Source organism: Empidonax traillii, unplaced genomic scaffold, assembly GCF_003031625.1.
Source record: "Empidonax traillii isolate 1590-97213 ecotype Southwest subspecies unplaced genomic scaffold, ASM303162v1 scaffold744:size612752, whole genome shotgun sequence".
Lineage (NCBI taxonomy): Eukaryota > Metazoa > Chordata > Aves > Passeriformes > Tyrannidae > Empidonax > Empidonax traillii.
The window spans coordinates 40185-56840 of record NW_020955937.1 but is presented as its reverse complement, the minus strand read 5'-3'; the positions used below and the strand labels follow the sequence as shown (position 1 = coordinate 56840).

The 16656-nt window shown below is 40.2% G+C and overlaps 1 protein-coding gene across 1 annotated transcript in view; it reads right to left on the bottom strand.

Moving 5' to 3' along the window:
- SLC35F1 (solute carrier family 35 member F1) overlaps window positions 1-16656 on the bottom strand; it is a 101796-nt gene that overhangs the window by 59212 nt on the left and 25928 nt on the right. The window lies entirely within an intron of this gene.

Genomic DNA, 16656 nt, shown 5'->3' with positions numbered 1-16656 from the left:
AGTTGAAGCCCAGGGGCAGTTCTGTCATGGAACAACTGTTCAGCACATGAAAGAAGGGAGTCAATGTACCTTCCTAGCACAAGTTGGCGATAAAAGCAACAGAGCACTGAGGGCTCCAAATCACACAGAGAGCATTTTTTATATTCCATATGAGACTGTTGTACTGATGCATCCACTGCTGAGCAATGCATTGGCAAAATGCTTAAAGAATGGAAACCATCCCAAAAGTAGCAGTCACCTTACCAATCGTGTCTCTCAGAAAACTCATCAGCATAGGCAGAATGAAGGTATATTACACAAGATCAGGCAGCCAGAAAGCCGGAAAGTCTGTCTGGCCTCCTCAGAGAAAAGATGTTACTGTGTGGAAGACTCAAAATTCATCATAAAGGCCATGATGTTTAAGTATGAAACCCTGTTTGTCAGCAACAGTAAAACATCTGCTGTGAGAGATGTACAATAATAAGCTTTCAGGAAATGCAGTTCACAAAATAACTCCCAGAAAACACTGGGTGGCATCTAGCATCAAGAAGACCTTCTTGTAAAAAAACCTGGATGAAATTTTTTTAGGGAAAACAATTCATAGGTGATGAACCTGCACATAAACATGAAGATAAAAGGAGCTAGCAGGTGCTATTGAGCCCTGAACTATAGCAGGGAAAGCTGAGGGTTCTGTAACACCATCAAAGAAGAATGAAGGTGCAACTGAACACCCCATAACTATTGCCATTCTTTGATACTTAAATACACATTCACAAATTTTTAAAATTATGACCATAATTTTCTGCAGCCCTGTGCCCAGTGAGGGTAATCTGGGTCAGGATGAATTATACCTGTTCTGTGCAGTGTGGCAGTGTGGCAATGGCCTCACAAAGTGCACAACACCAGAGTCAGAACTGTCTGTGATGTGGGAGCAGCACTGGGTGTCTCCAGCTTACATCTTCTATAGTGAAATGTATTTCTGTGTGAAGGTTCAGCCCTTTCAGCCACCTTCAGCGCTGACAGCAAGACAAGCTATATATATAAAACGTGAGCAGAGGTTTCAGGTGAAATCTGTGCAAGGCAGCCCAGGTGGATTAGATCCTTTGGGATGTTCACACAGTTGTGAAAAAACTGGCAAACACCAGGCTGAGCTCTTATGAAGTTCCGAAGAAGAAATTAATGTTTGATGGTATAAAATTCAACATGCCAGACAAATGTCAAAGGAGGAGGGAGAGAATGAAAGTAGCACTTGGACATATGCATTCATCTGTTAAAAAAGATGCAGTACCTGTATAGGAAGGGTTGCTTATCTACTTTGCCAGAGGTGACATTAGGCTTATGGAAGAAGCAGAAATATCCCACAAAGATCTGGGAACCACTACGGCTTATAGGCTGGCCAGGTTGTCAGGAGAGCTACCAATCCCCCAGCAAGTACTGTTGCTGACTAACCACAAGGGCACCAGTAGAAGTTCAAAAAGACGTTCCTTTTATTTTGTTTTCCTTCCCTCCATCACTCTTAAGATTTTAATGGAAAACCACAGCCAGCCTTTCCATGGTCTTACAAAATAGATCAATTTATTATTCTGCTCTTTACCGTCTTCCATGCATAAGTAGTAACACACACATATTCTCAGTAATTTCAGCCTGGCAACATTCAGCATTTGCATAGAAGATCTTTGCTTCTCCTAAGTGAGCTAGAAGACAACTCCAATGGGATGATTTAGGCCTGTTTGTGAGGTTAATAACAATTTGTTTTGGTTTTAGGAATATAGATTTAGCTTTGTTTTCTAGACAGAAATAAGCAACAAGGCATTTTTAGTTCAAAATAAGGAAATCATCAGTGCTATCTTGTGTTGCGACAGCAAAAGACTAGAGAGCTCTCCTGATAACCTCTCTCTCTTTTGATCTCTCCTTATGCCTTGATCTATTTAATGTTACTGAAGAGGGACGCATAATATTTAGGCATAAAAATACACAATTCCTCCTTTAGGAAATGATGTTGGATAGAACAGGCTAGTACAATTCATCCGTATGATACATACCTCACCTTTACAATTGTATCCAACACAGGCATCATCCTGGAAAAATAGCTTTAAACAATCAAAGAAGCAAATAAGATCCTCTAATATATAGGTTCAGGAAAGAATATGCTAACAGATGAACAAGCTGTACACAAACGTGCATGCTGCAACCATAACCCACCCAGATTTATGTCCCAGAACTCACATGCCACACAAATGATACCATATGCATATATTCCCTTGTACACTAGCTTAGTCAAGATATTGAACTATCTACTGCCAAATGTTGGGTTTCTTAAATGCACAAGATCAATAATAACTGTTCAAGTCTGCTGTGATCTGTCTTACACATCTCTTGTAAAAAATTTTTGCTTCAAAATAAATGACTGCATTTATAATTGCTTACTAGTTTACATAATTTTCAAAAAGGAAAGGCTAATAAAATCTCCCTGGGATTCAGACTTCTGCATAACTTCACCAGTCAAAAAGCAATAAAATGTGCTTAGACAAAATGAACATTTTTTATGAAAATTGATTAGTACCTCCTCTGAGAAGAATATGTAAACATTTTTGCACTAGAAATGTGATATATTTGTTTTACAAGTTTGAGGTTTCATTTTGATTTTTAGTTAGTTATTTTTATGGTTTTATAATTTACATACTTTTTAATCATTTTATAGAAGGTTAGGGGAAGCAATGCGAACTGATGGACTCATGCTTTGATACCTGTGACATAAAACCTATCAACAGAACAGTCGAAATACTTAGTATTTTTATCACATGATTTTTAAAAAAATAAATCCTACAATAAATACTGATTTCACAAAGAAGATAAGCTTCTCTCAAGATGTATCAAAATAAACTAAAATGAAATAAAATAATATTACAACTAATCATTAATCACAACATACAGAGTATATTTTGAGATGTAGCTTTTTGTTCTCAGCTTTGAAGCTTTGTTGCTTCAAACCTTCAGCCTTTCAGCACGCAGTCCTCCATCAGAGGAAATGGCTAAGGCAGATGGATGGATGGATGGATGGATAGAAGGCTTCACCTGGGCAGGAAGGATATAATTCACACATTATTCTTTATGAACTTATAGATATCAAATCTATCTTTACCTATTGCAAGTATAGTGTTAGGTAAAGAATTTAGACTAAATGTTGGAAATGATCCTCTTTTGAAAGAGGGTTTGATACCAACAGGCCTTTAACATCTCTTGCAATTAGAGTACCTTGTGAGCTGGAAACACACATGCAGATGTTTCCAAGTGTTGGTTTCATTTGCAGTCCAGAAAATTCCAGCATTCAAATGTAAAATACCCCTCAAAATAATTATCCTCTCTCCCATTCATCTTGCACAATATTCTCCCCCTTTGTACTTTTTTCTCTACATGCCCACTGCAGCTTTACCTTTGCCTTTCTAAACTATTTTCCTAGATTCAAAAGCGAATGTGTTCCACACTCACATGCCTTGCCTGCAGGAAATTGAGTTTAGCACCTTCCACCATGCTGCCATTTGACTGTTTAGCAAGTGGCACCAGCCTAGAGCCAGATTTTTTACCTTCTGTAAAGGTAAAAAGGCACATGCCTTTATGGTCATGCTCATAAAGTCAGCAAATTTATCTGCCTCCAACAGAAAAGAGCAGAGCTGTCTACACCAGTTTCTACAAGAAAAGCAGAATCCCCCCTTGCTTCTGAAAGGTGAAAAGCAGCCACCAAACTTCTTATTCAAGGGACTAACCGCCACGAATGCCTCCTGGCAGAGTGCACACCATACATTCACATGGTTTCATGCAAACATTTATTTTTCTCCTAGTTCCCTCTAAAATAATTTCAGATCTCATTTTGCAACACAAGAGAGAAGGAATTATACTGAGCTCTAGTTTGTATTAACACTAAATATGGATAATGTTGCACATAATGTGATTACTTCATCTGACCCCTTACATACTGTACAGGTACGCACACAAACAAGTGTGATAGGGGCACAGTTATTCATCCCAAGGAAACAAGCGCAACCTGCTTCAATTTCAGTACTTCCATAATTCTAACTCTCACCTAATGGATTTGTATAGTTTAGTTTCTGTTTTTCTCTTTTCCTCGAAGGACTGGCTGTATCAGAGCTGTAGCTTCTCTTGGCCAGTGTTCATCTGAGTAGCTGCAGTTGAGAGACAGGGAGGAACGGGCGTGTATGTACCTCCATGTGCATGCACCTACGGCTTAGCACAAGCATACTGCTGGTGAGGGAGCTCTTCACACATAAAGCTGAGGGTGTCTTCACATTTGGTCCTTATCTAGCCTCCTGTAACAACACTCATGTACTTCTGTAGCACATGTCCATGCAGCCCAGAAGAAGAGACAGACCATACTCATTATCCTTTACTTCTCTGAGGCTCTTCCTGTTGCTGCTCCCTCCTGCCTCCCTCTTTCCTGTCCTCATTGCATGCAGCTGATCCTCTCTCTTCTGACACTTGACAAAAATCCAGGACCTTACCAAAAATAATGAGAAAAATAAAGTTTTCCAACCAGCAGAAGTCAAGTGGATGCGTCTCTGAGCAACCTGATCTAACTGACGATGTTCCTGCTCATTGCATGAGGGGTTGGACTGAATGACCTTTAAAGGTCCATTTCAACCAAAACTATTCTGATTCTTTGATTCTAAATTATTCAGCTACTCATAACATCCTCAGCACCTGGAGCACCAGAAAGGCTCTGTCTAGCTCTGTCATCCCTATCTTGCTCACCAATGCTGCTGCTCTCGAAAGCCAGATAAAGATAACTTTCAGCCCCAGCAATAAACACACCCTAAAAATCAGAGTTTTGGTATGTAATTTTGAGAGCAGCTTTTCTGATATACGTGTTCACACTCATCTCACTGCAAAACACCAGTAGGTACCTAAAGAGCAAGAGACAAGACTGGACAATCACTTCCATCATGGAAGTGATCACTTCCATCACAAGATGGATGGATCACTTCCATCACAAGATGGATGGATCACTTCCATCACAAAATGGATGGATCACTTCCATCACAAGCCTGCCTCTCCTTTGTCTGTAAAAGAGAAAATGTATGATGAGAAAGAAACCACAAGACTAAGAAGTTGCAGTTGGGGCTGGACTTAGGAGCATCGAGGGGGAGGGAAAACTCCTGCATAACCATGGAAGCACAAATGCTAACCCAGCATGCCTTTAGTGTTTTTATTCTTCGCATTTCTATTTCAGTAAAAGTTAGGGAGTTTTTCTTTTCCCTTAATTGCTGTTTCATGCTGTAGTATAAAAACCTGGAAACCTGAAGTTTCACACCTAAACTTTATTTAGATGGGAGTGAAAGGAGGTGAAGGATAGCATCTGTGATCTGAAAGGTGACTAGAGTGGTAATTATACAGAGAGAACTGCAGAACTACATTTTAAACACCACAGAATATTAGTACTACTACCTTCAGCTGAACCTCCCTAAAGCTTCATCATATGAGATGAATGCAAGCTTTCCTATCTAACTATCTGTGTTTTGAAACTGTGTTTTTCTTGAGGCCAGTCTGGACATGAGGAAATTGAGCAACGGGGGGGCTCAAATTCCCGGGCTTTAGTTCAAAAAGTAAAGATTGCTTGTTATATGGGTCTGAGAAATCTTCATTGGGAAAATGTATGTAATAAAATGTCCTGCTAGGTGAATTTTTCACCTCATCTGTCTTCTAAATATTTGAAAAAACATCAATTTTCCCTTTTGCATCCCCTTGTGCAACAGCTGTCCCTGTGGAAATGTGTCCTTCCTGACTTTCATCAGTGGCTGTCTGAAAAGGCCTGAAGCCTTTCATTTACCCAGGGTTTGAAAAGCTTTTGTTCCATCTCCTGCAGCAGGTGGAGCTTCTGATACCAAGTTGTGTACTTGGTACACAACCGCCTAGTGTGTATACTCTGACAACTGTTTGCCTGTCTGCTGGAGCTGCCAGGCTCCATGCCCTGCAAGATACTTCTCCTGTTGACTACCCCACCCACCCCTTCCCAATTTTATTAATGACACCTCAAGAAATGCCCTATTCTCATATGCATGTTTAATTCCTCCTCCTCTGATGAACAAGGCAGCTCATGAGCACTCGCACTGGCATTCCCTGAGCTCTCATTTCTTGTCCACCTCCATGTCTAGCACTCCGTCATAAGGCAGAGACTGAGAAAGGGAAGGAGTGCCTTCTCAAATACAGTTATGCCTGCTCTACAGTTTTACCTTCTATGTACCTCCTTGACCATCAGTCTAAGCACCAAGGTGGAATTTAGATGAACTACTGTAATTTATGCATGAGCTGCCATTTAGCTGCTCATTAGAGCTCTAACTGTAACAGTCATACTTAAGTTAGGAAAAGATTGTGATGAGTCTGTTAGCGTCCCTTAATAACATCTTTCAAAAACAGCAGTGATAGTGCTCTAGAAAAACCTTTTGTACTTCAAATTCTCATCAACTCTATCAGTCCTAAGAGCATTAGCCAAGGTTTAAGCAGTTCATCATCTCTATTACATTCATTTACATGCTAGTGGGCTTGACACTGGATAATAAGGGCTTATTCAGCAATACTTCATTTTTTGATCTGGTAAATTTACTACAGGCCTTCTTCTTAAGTTATTACTTTTTTTTTTTTTTTTTTTTTAACCCATGAATTGCCTTTTTTTCTTATAGCTTACAGCAGCACAAATTTTTGAATGTAAAACATTGATCTTTAAGTTATTATACTTCCTGCTCTGGTTGCCTTGACCAAAGACTTCGTCTCCAATAATGGAAGGACCTTCTATTTCCTTCAGAGGTAGTATGAAAGCTATTGTACATAGGCACCATTTACTGGATCACAGACATCACAATCATATTTCTAGTGTTCTGTCTATTATCACCAAACAAACACAGAAAACTGGCAGTTGGACCAGAAAAGATCCCAGGTCATGCTTTCCCGCTGGGATTCGCACCCATGTATGGTCCAGTTAAGCAGCATGAAGTCACCGTGACACATGGGTCCCTTCTTAAAAATGTTCATCTGAACACTTAGAGAAGTCTGCGATATGCTTGTTGTTTACCATCTGCTTTCACTGGGCAGGTTGGCTCGTGCTGTGGCCATCACCAGTATTTGGGAGTACTGAAGGCAGTTGTTTGGGCTCTGGTTTAGGCATAAGGCTGATATTTACTTCTCTTCTCAAGATCAAGAACCTATTAACTGTGGAGAAGACAGTTAGCAGCTTCCCTTCGTGTTTTATGGAAAAAGAAACTTATTTTAACATCACTGTAATTATCGTAAAACCTTTCTGTAAAATGCACACCAGTGTATTTATTGAAGACAGGCCATTTATCTAGCTAAATCAGCAAAATTAAAATGCTAGCTTTTACTAAATAAATATATACAGAAACACTAAGCCTGGGCAGGGGTATTAATTATTTTTTCTGCTATTAGCCTGCGGTGCCGTGTGTGTGACCATGAAGTGACTTCTGGCCTCCTGCAGGACACTGTATTAATTTATCTGAGTTTTAAGACCACAGAACCAGCACTACTGTCTGTTTCCCATCTTTCAAGAACATGAGCTCTCACAAAGCAGAAGTGGAGCAGAGCTGCCAGATGTGTATGCTGAGCAGGAAAACCTGCTGTGTCGTGAGACTGGGATTCAGCAGAGTGCTTGGCCATGACGACAGGCATATGATCAGTGAAGTATGCAGCTAACAAGAGGCCACATATTTTCAAATACCACTAGCACCATTTTACTCATGAACGGCTGGAAGATAAAGTATAATTACGTATATATACAAGCAACCATGACAATTACCGTCTCTTTACTACAACTTTTTACACTGAAAGCAGATCTTGCAATGCAGTGAAGGATTTCTTAACTGAATAACTTCCCAACGGCCTTAACAGGATTAAGAGGAATACCAAGATTAATGGCAGCTAAAAACCACACTTAAATCTTGTCCAGGCAGAAGTGGGTCTTTCTCCAGAGCTGAAGCATTCAGCAGAGGCAATGTTGCCCATGATAGTAAAGGTGCATGCTCCCTTTCAGTAGCTATGTGCAGGACTGTGTGAATATGGATTAACAGCAAGTCATGATATTTTAACATTTATTTGTTACTTCAGTCACAAAAATCTTGCTCCGGTTTCCCTGAGATGTTCTGATCGATGCTGTGCTGCATCTGGGTAGTAGCTCCCTCACTTACAAAGTAATTTTACTGGTGCTTGGCAGACTAATGCCAGCAAAAGGTAGAAATTAAGATATTACCTTTTTCTGTTTCCCTAATATGGCTGCATATGTAGCCTGGATTAAAATGTACAGCACACTGATGATGTTGTACATGGATAAATATGGAGGGAGTGATCTAAAATAAGACCAAGAGTCTCTCACACTAGTGTTCTGATGCTTGTATCACAAAGATGTGTGTGGGGAAGGGAAGTAGGCTTTTGAGGCACCTTCATCCTCTTTTCCTACAGGTATGTTTGAAGGAAATAGGAAAGTGATCCCACACTGCTTACATGCTAGAATATAAAACTGAATGGGAGAGAAAATTATCTATCCTTTATGTTTCTTTTTTACAGAGAAGAATTAAAAATACATCTAAAATACTTCACATTTGGAATGGTCCTGCTAAAAAAATAAAGGCAAACTAATGGCATCTGCTAGGTCAAGCTTCCCATCCCCCATTGCTGAAAATCACCTACCCAAATATCACTTGTCTGTGTTGGTTCTCACAGAAGGCAAACTGTATGTTACTTCCCAGTGTCCATACACTTCTGCAGCTTCTAAATAGCTGACTCCCCCAAATGGCTGTTGGCCAGATTTTGGTTCTCTTCCAGCACTGAAAGGCAGAGGGTAGGAGATGTCCTGCTGCTACTCTCCTTTCATTTAGAAAATGGAGAGGTTGTCTGGCTGCCAACTTGTCAGTGCAAATAAGTCCCCTCTGCAGACCTTATCAGATGAATCCCAAAGTGAAAACTTTTTACATATGAATTGCATTGCAAGGAAGGCTTGACTTTTTTTCAGAACAAACAAGGAAAAGAACAAAAAAAAAAGAAAGTGAAAAAGTAAAGAACCTGCACAGAAAGGTCACTTCAAAGGAACAAAAGTCCACATGGCTTCTTTCTCCTGTTCTCTTTTTTTATTTTTTTCACAATTGGCTTGCCAGCATCTTCCTGCTGCTCCCCTAACTGTAGTGGGCTTAGTCACCACAAGCCTCATCAGTGTACGATTAATTACTCCTGTTAATCAAAACTGAAAGGCTGAAGAAACTACAGTGCCCAGCAGATCAGTAATGGAAGATCTTACTCCAATCAGCGCCAGAAGTCCACCAACAGACTAGTTGAGCAAAGACAAGAACAGCTCACAGCTATCAGATTTTCAGCAGCCTAGGCAGAATGGCCAGCTGAACGGAGTGTCAGTCTGCAGGAGAAGCACGCTCATCCTGGAGAATCACCAGCACTGCAAATGGTAGCCAAGACTGTGGTTATATTAAATCAATATTGCTAGTTACATGATTAAATATTAATCTAAGATTTTAAAAAAGGAGTGGTGTTCTGGTTCTGCCAGAGACAGCCTGTGTAATCACACCAAAGCATTTCATTTCAGTCCCTCTCAAATTCCCATCTGTAAAACAGATAATAATATTTCCAACCATCCACTTATGCAAGTCTGTCTCTCCGGGCAGGCTCCCTGGGCACCTCTCATGCTACGTACCTACAGCCTTGTGGAAACTGGAACCTCTAGAAGCCACTGTCACGTTACAGACTGAAGAAACATAGCACGGAAAGGTCACACAGCTTGTGCTGAAGCTCTAGGGCTAAAAGTGTGAAAGGACAGATTGGAGCACTTTAGGTAAAATTTTTTGTCTTCCAATCTGCTGACTACGAAAAGCACCGATCACCTCCACTGAAAAGAGCTGTTGAGACAGACGCCAAAATGGTATTAGCTCTCTTTGAGGATTCACAGAGCTGAGGGAATGCAATGCAACGATGGATGACAATGACAGAGTTGTCAAAAACAAACCATGCAGGACCACACTTATTTCTGTCCCAGGGAAAGGAGTGTTATGGGTAAGAGAGGCACCAGGTATCACATTTACAGATCTCAGTGGCTCCTGTTATCTTTGCACTCTGCTACCACTCTTCCAACACCTGTCTTTGGCACTGCGGCAGGGAGGGCGCCAGGGAAGCCAGGGGAGAAGGGGTTTCTTCATTAATGCTTGAAGAACACAGACCTTCAAATAGATACACTAGGTACGCAAACCAATAAAACTACTTGCAGTGGTTGAATCAGAGTACCCTGAAGCAAGATCAGGCCATTAGAGAATGAAAATCAACAGTCACAAGACTGAATATATATGCATGTATATATTTATATATATTACTAATATACACATGTGTATCTCACAAATATTTAGTTTGGATTGCATTACCCAGCCTTAATCCGATTAAGAGTTAAGTGAAGGAAATAATTGAGAACGGATGGTGGGGCAGGTCCACCTACCATGAACAAGTGTGTGAAGAGAGCAGGTAATGCTGCTGAGCTCCATCAGATGGTTTGTCTCTTGTTAGAGAACTCAAAATAACAGTGGGTCAAAATTAGTGAAAGCACATGTAAACATTTCCTTCGTGTGAACATAGACGGGGTTGAAAAGGTCTAACAAAGAAGGGGGAACAATTTCATGTTATAAACGAGGAGGAAAAAAAATGAGGAAAGGAGAATCCTTAGGAATATTTAACAAGAATAATTAACAGAAAAGAGAGCAGGCCTCAGCTGAGGTTGTAGCTTAACATATGGTTGAGTCGCAGAATCACCAAATGGGTAAGGTTGGAAAAGACCACAGTGGGGACATCTGGTCCAACCTCCCTGCTCAAGCAGGATCTTCCTAGAGCACATTGCACAGGATTGCATCTAGATGGCTCTTGAGTGATATTCTGACCTGGGGACAGGTATGTATGAAAAAACATAGACAACAAGTGCAACTAAAACACAGAAATGCCAACTCAGCACATACATCCTATTTCTGTCAACAGTACTTTAAGCAACCCAGAATAGTACTAAAGCCTAAACTCCTTAGTTTAAGTGCTTAGAAGTTAAGCACTTGCTTAAATGTCTTGCTGAATTGAGATGAGCTCATGAAATGTGATCCCAGAATATAATAACTGAAGGACATGGAAACTTTAAGCCTAGGCAGTCATAGAGAAATCATGTTCTTCATGCTCTTGACAAATTCCTGTACCACATTCATTTCTGTCTTCCTAAGTACAATTCTGTGATAACAGAAAAATAAAAAGCAGGACCACGCTTGGATGCTGGGACTGTTCCCTTTCTCTCAGTGCATGTCAGTCTTTCAGGTGCAGTAATTCAGATTACTCTTCCTTGGATGGATGGCAAGACAGGTGAAGTGACACTGGCTAGGCAGATGGACACTGGCTAGGCAGATGGAGGTAGTACCCAGCCCTGATTGTAGCATGGTGTCCTGTCCTGAGCTGCCTGACAGCTCAGTAGTATCATAGCATTGGTACTGGGAGGGTGGACATGGATTTTCTTGTGTATTTCTAAATAGCTTACTATGGAGGAAATAAATATCAACCTTTAAGTAATAACTAATACTGAATATAAGGCTGTTGAGTTTCACAACTGATTGAAGTCTCTAGCCTATACTGAAATAGAATATTAAACCAGATTTTAGCCCTGTTACAACTCTGAAACACAAAATCTGTGTATGGAAGAACCCAGGTTGACAAGTTATCATGTAGGGAGCGAAGTCTCTCATTGCTACACAAAAAAATCAACTTTGCTTTAAACTCAACAGCAGTAAAAGTGTTTATTGTTCCATCTAGTATGTTTTATTTCTCTGAATATAATCTCATTCGTATTTTTCTATTTGATCTTCCCTGCCCTTTTAAGGCTAGCTTATTACTTCTTGGCAGTTTATGCTAATTCTTACACTGTATCATGAGGCAGTAGGGAGATCAGCATTCCATGGAAGTCATATGCTCACACTGATTTACCCCATGGTGGGGAAATGGCCCAATCAGAGTCAAGCTTGGATAGCACTGGGTAGCAATAACTCTACAATAATGCCTGTTGATGGTGATAATTACGGTTCTCCGGGAAAGGAGTCTGTGCTTTCCAGGATTTTGTGATCTCATGGTGCATTCCTAGCCATAACTTGTTAAGAATTTGTAGAGAAAGAAAACGTGAGAAAAGCAACACTATTTATGGGTTACTGCTACTTTCTTTACTATGAGTGATCCTGCCCATTAAAATAGATTTGATGCTGAACAGAAACAAGCAAGTTGATGTCTGTAATACAATAATTGCCAGCATGGCATCTACTAAGACTTTATAAATCCATATGTAAAAGATCTAAATCATAAAAGAAATATTACTTTTCATTACCTCTCTCCTAATATGACAGTTTCAATGGCTAATTATTTTCTAACATGTTTGCCATAGGCATCACACAGAATTTATGTTACCGCTTTAAGCCAAGACTCACAAACACATATGACAAGCTTTTATATGTTACTACATCTCATCTGCAGGCCACGATGAGTAAGAATAAAGCTTTCAGAAATAGCTGTCAATATGGGGTACTAAAGAACTCAAAAATAAAAAGCCTGAATACTTGCAGGTCAGTAAAAAAAAAGTCTGGCCACTAATACAATTAGTTGAACAAAAAGGCCTGAGTGCAGGATCTGAACTTCAACATCAACTGGAAAGTCTCAGCAATTAAATGATTCCACATCAGACAGGGTCAGACTGTTCCTAGTGTCTCAGAGGGAGAATGGACTTTCTTTCTTTGGGGGGCTTCTATAAAGGACAGGCGGGAGATGCAGGACTGATCTCTTACCCCGGGGAAAGAGAGCAGGAATGAGAAGGGCTGTACTACACCTACACTGATTTGAAGCTATGGGTCTGGTATTCCAACACATCGTGGGGACCACTAACTGCGAAAACACTTGTGACATTGTCTTCATTGGTGGGTGACTCCCAGTGCAACAGCCGTGACTACATCACCCTTCAGCAAATAGCACTATAACCTGGTGCTGCTCAAACACGGCTGCAGTTTACATTGCTGTCCACCTCTGCTGTCACTTGGGCTCAGGCAAGACTCTCACCGCTTCTGAGACACGACAGCAGCAAAGCAAAGAGAAGACATCTGTTTCCCTTTGAGAGGTATTGGCTAGAGAGCTAGAGAGGAAGAGAGCAGCGCGTACCAGCTGAAACACCTTCACATCAGGACATCAGCTAGCAGCCAGCTGGATTCAGCTCTGGTTTTGTGAGTGGACCTCCCCAATGTTGTTCCATCTGTACTTGTTTGACTGCCCATGTGGCTAATCCCAGAATTGCTGCCCAGACTTGCTTCCCAGCAGTGAGGCCCCAGAGAACTGTGTTGTGAAAGCACCAACTTAAAGGAGTTTTATTGAATTCAACCAAATTACAATGCAGATACCAGAAGAGAGGGACTCAGCACCAGTCTTATTTCTACTATTAACTTTTTTTTTTCTTATAAGTTTGCTTTGGTCCTACCTGTAGGTGTAACTATTTAGTTACATCTACAAATGCTTGTCCAGACTTTCAGCCAGCTCTTCAAGACCTAAAGGATTATTCCAACATAATAAAATCCTCCTTTCTCCATAGAAAATGACAACCTTTTATCTGCTCACCTGACCCAAATTATAGCATAAGCCACTGCAGTTGAAGTACAGGAGCAAGCCTGACTCAGATCGGCTTTATTTTTGCTGTTCTCTATCAAGAAAAACAACAGAACCAGAGACAGGTTTTGCAGCTAAGGACAAATGTAATTTCTCCACGGGTTCTTTTGGTCTGTTCAGTGCTGTGTTTCCTTAACCTATATTAAATTGTTTAACAGACTTATGACTTCTTTTAGTGGTGTCTGCAACAACTGCTACCGGGATCAAAATTCTCCTAGCAGAGCATCTCTATACTCTGTGTGAGTATTCAATCCATTCTCCAGGCCACAATGACAGCGTTATCATCAGTTCTAGGATTCTAAATCAGGTAAGTTTCTGCAATTAGAGAAATCTTATAAATGTCCTGCATTAAACATCCGTGGTGAAATCCAGCAAGTACTGTGCAGTTTTTCTTTCCAACATCTCCTTGCTATTCCAACCTGGAATGCTATGAAAGGTGATAGCCAAATCAGTCTCCTGTGGGACTGCAGTCTTTAATTGGGAATGGAACCGATTTCCTTCATGGCTGTTCTCAGAGGAGAGAAAGCCCCAATTCAACTTTCGTTTTTCCCTGAGGATGCACAAAGAGAAGGGAGCCAGGCTAAACAACAATAGCTTCAATCAGCCACACACGCATGAAACAAAGGGAATTTTTTTTTGCTGCACAGCCAGAAGAGGAGGGGTCTGACTGGCATTCAGACCTTGCAGCATCTCACTGTGGGGGAGAGGTCTTCTGCAGTCATTACTCTCCTAGGGTGCTTGTTATTGACAACGCTTTCGACTGACTGGCAGAGAATAAAAGTAATCCCCTCGGTCATATCATTCACTTCCCCCGCTTGCTGTTCCCCCTCTCTGTGCCTCAGCCAGAGCACATGTGCAGCTGACACTGAGAGAACACGGTGACCTCCTCTGAATGTGCATAAATGCTAAGGATTGTCTGGTTTTTGCCCTGCTGCCATGGCTGGCTGAAGCAATAGCTTGGCCAGCATTTTATTGATGAAAGAACGCATTAGTTTGCAACTGTTAGCCCGCAGATGGCCATCTTCTAAGTCTGGCATCCAGACTCGTATTTAGTCTCACAAACAATTTAGAAAGCATATAGTTAAAACTGATGAGACACTGGTGTTTAAATAATGTGCACCTGCTTTATTTTCTTACAACCGTTGGGAAATACATCAGTGTGCTGAGCATGGAGTAGATAGTACAGATGAGAAGATTCATGTTACCAAATTATTTTTTAGAATTTAGTTCTGTAGTGCTTGGCTGTCAGAGTTTGCAAGACTGAAGTATGCTGGATGTAAATGCAGATTAATGAACAGGCTTTATTCTCACTAGAGCTATGTGGATGCAGCACTGCTAAATTTCTGTAGGGTATACACATAGAAAAGGTGGATTCACCATCTCCATTCCTTTAAAATCAAAATGGGGGGGGGCTTGCAATGATAATTAACTTTTGCTCATGATTGTTGAGCTCAATGCTCTTTCGTTGCTTTCTGCTTTTTAGCACATATGATCATATCTGAAAGCATTTTCTTTATCCATGAAAAATTTAAGATTCACTTTTTGGTTTTAACTGAAATTGACTGGTATTTTATTTAGACTTTAAGATCAGAATACTCAAAATAAACATAAAAACGACTAAAATACCAGAAGAAACAGTATTGCAGAACATGGAGACACATCTGCCGAGACTTGTTTGCTCTTCTGATGGTGATTTTTGGGAGGAAGACAAAGAAAATGAATAGTGACATTGTCTGATGAGTGCATTTACACAGGATTTGCTTCAAGGACCTTTAACACAGAAGTAAGATCTCAATTAATCAGAAAAATTTTAAGAAATCAGTAAGTCAAAGAAGTATTTGGGAATGTCACTGTACATTCATGATTCATACTCTGCCTTCCTCGTAGAATAAAGTAATTTTTAATTCAACTTTATATTGCTCTCTTCCCACTTTCATCAGTGAAATTTATTTCTTATATTCCTTTCATCTGTCCTTGTATTCCCCCTAGTAAACTCATGCTATCTGTTGGCCACTAACTCCTTGGCTGTTTCAGCTGGAATAATGCTTCCAGACTGTAATCATCAATGCCACTAATAGAGAGCTGCAACAACTTCAATTTTCTTGGGTCTGTGATACTTAATATTTCGACAAGTCTCCTGTAAATACTACCAAACACCTAATTCTCATCTGATACAAATAATTGTTGCTGAATTAGGGTAAGTGTTGATTTATACTACCTAATTCGTATCTGTCCTTAAGTCCTGAACACAAACCTTCCTTTAAGCAGCCAGAATAATAACAAAATTTTCCTCTGCAAAAGGTTAAAAAAAGTAATTTAGGTTTCCATTATAGCTTGATTGTCATTACTGTTGAACCAAAGTCTTGGAGCTTTTATAACAAGAAAGTAGTTTAACAGAGTCAAACGCAAGAATATCACAGTCCACAGCAGGAAAGAAGGATCAGAAATCATCTCTGGTAAGTATTATGGCTAAAAACTAACCCATGTCCTAAAGAAATGAATAGTTAGCTTCCCAGTAAGAGCAAGTAGATGTAGCAGGCAGTTGGAGAAAGGGAGGAAAAGAGGCAAAAAAAGAGTATTTATAAGGACCTGTGTCAAGAAATGGAGGTAAGGAATTGGTCAACACTGAGATTTTTAGCAAGCTTTCCGCAAACCTTTTACTATACCATGATTAGAAAAGGGGGGGAAACAGCTGAAAAAAATCCCAAGTTTGTTTGGTCTACTAACAGGACAGTGAAACAGGAGTCACTGGCACAACTTTGTTCTGCAGAAAGAAGTGAGGATCTGGTTCTGCTGTGACCCCAAGAGACACTTGTCCTCTTAGAATCAGCACCACAAGGTCCAGATTCGATGTCTCAAATATTACCCATCATTTCTGAAAGACTTGGGAGCTTGGAAAAAGAAAAAGAAAAAAACAACCCCTTAATAAAATTAAATGAAAAGTAACAG